Here is a 2,196-nt window from a genome sequence, read left to right on the forward strand (position 1 = left end):
GAGCTGCGATGCTTTTGGCTGATGAATTTGAGCCTCAGCGCAGGTCTATTAGAGCCGCGGTGCTTGAGCAAGTCAAAGACGAGAGAATTCCATATTTCGGACACGGACCGCGACGCCTCATTATAGAGTCGCAACGCTTAGGTGACGTATTTGACAGAAAATGGAATTTTATGCAGGGGCAAAAGCGGGATTTCACATTTAAAGCACAAATTACTATTTAAGCATCATTATGATGATTTCTGAAGAAAAAAAACCCTAAGGAGACTACTTGTTTTATTTGTTTATTGTTCTCTAGATTTCTTCTTCATCTTAGTTCTTTAGGGTATTTTCTATGAACAATTATTTGAATGTTATGGTTATTATGTCTTATATGAACTAAATCCTCTATCTAGGGGTTAATGTAGTCGCTTGGATTTCTATTTAATTTTATTATGATGTTCTATTGATTCTTCTTCTTTATTCTAATCTATATAATGTTTGCCTAATGCTAGTAAATACTTGATCAATATTTGTTTGATTTATGATTTTGATTCAAAATTCGAAATATGCGAATTTAATATGCTATCGTTATATAGACATAGGTTACATATTGGACGAGAGTATTGGTATGACTTTTGTAGCAATTAGGTTTCTATGCTTAATTCCTACTATGTGCTTAAGTTTATCACAGAGACGTAGAAAACCTGCATATAGGTTGAGATCTTATATCTTGAAAAAGAATAGGAATCGATTTTTATTAACCTGCTATTAGAATAGGAAGAAGAGATTTAGAACTGATTGGTAAAATTGATAGAATGAAAAGTTGATGAAGTTAATACCCTAAGTTTTTAATTATTGAATCAATCTTTATTATTGCAAAGTTTATTTCAATTTTAAGTCTTAGTTTAAAAATCACTCTATTTTCGACAACCAAATAGAAATTTAAAAGCAATTATTGGTAATTGGTTGATAGTCCTTGGGAACGATACTTTACTTACTATTTTATTACTTGAATCGATTGTGTATACTTGCACATCATATTTTCATGATCAAGTTTTTGGCGCTGTTGCCGGGAACTAATATCCAATATCAAAATTAATTTATTTTCTACTTTGGTTTTTTTTTCTTTTAGTACTCATTCGGATCGAGGTTATATTGTTTTTCAGGAATTATTGGTATATGCGACGAAATAGACAAAAGGAGCTCATATCGGTTGATATTGAACTTGAAAGAACATGCAGACAAAACCGAAAGATAAAGAAAAGGCAAGATTTTCCCATGGCTGAGAATCAAGGAAATGCAGCAAACAATGCTGCTAATGTTAATAATATCCCAAATATTGTAGAGGTCCTAGTGGAACAAGGACCAAGGACGCTTAGAGACTGTGTTTCCTACTGTCACAGGAGTGCATTCATGCATCAGACACTCCACTATCGCTACAAATAATTTTGAGATTAAACCAGAAATATTACAAATGGTGGAGTCTACTGTTCAGTTTGGGGGATTGCCCACGGAAGATCCTAATTTGCACTTAGCCAATTTCTTGGAGCTATGTGGAACATTTAAGATGAATGGGGCAAGTGACGATGCGATTAGAATTAGATTATTCCCATTCTCTCTACGAGAACGGGCGAAGATTTGGCTAATTTCATTGCGAGCTAATTCTATCACAGCATGGGAGGAGTTAGCTCAGAAGTTCTTAGCAAAGTTTTTCCCTCCAGCAAAAGCTGCAAAGTTGAGAGGGGAAATCAATAATTTCTACCAGACAGAAGGGGAATCGTTGTATGATGCATGGGAAAGATTTAAAGAGTTGTTAAGGAAGTGCCCACATCATGGTATAGAGAAGTGGATGCTAGTTCATAATTTTTATAATGGGTTGAATGGTACTACTCGTACCATAATAGATGCTGCAGCAGGAAGTGCATTCATGAGAAAGAGTGCTAATGAAGCGTATGAATTGCTAGAGGAGGTGGCAATGAATAACAACCAGTGACAAACTAAAAGGGGACAAACAAAGAAGGTGACTGGTATGATTGAATTGGATGCTATTTCCATGCTTACAGCGCAAGTGGCAGTCTTAACGAAGTAGTTACAACAAAGCAACGTGTCAGCCCAAATCGTGCAAGTTCAAAGTTTATGTGGGGCATGTGGTAGTGCTCATCCATTAAATCATTGTCCTTCCATGGATATGAATAATATACCTATGGAACAAGTCCA

General features: G+C 35.4%; 1 non-coding gene across 1 annotated transcript; it reads right to left on the bottom strand.

Moving 5' to 3' along the window:
- Positions 1-1,711: 1,711 nt before the first annotated feature.
- Positions 1,712-1,818, bottom strand: LOC133813023 (small nucleolar RNA R71). The gene has a single exon (XR_009884073.1). It is a non-coding gene; the product is annotated as a small nucleolar RNA R71 (small nucleolar RNA).
- Between the last annotated feature and the right edge of the window lie 378 nt (positions 1,819-2,196).

This window comes from Humulus lupulus, chromosome 1, assembly GCF_963169125.1.
Source record: "Humulus lupulus chromosome 1, drHumLupu1.1, whole genome shotgun sequence".
NCBI lineage: Eukaryota > Viridiplantae > Streptophyta > Magnoliopsida > Rosales > Cannabaceae > Humulus > Humulus lupulus.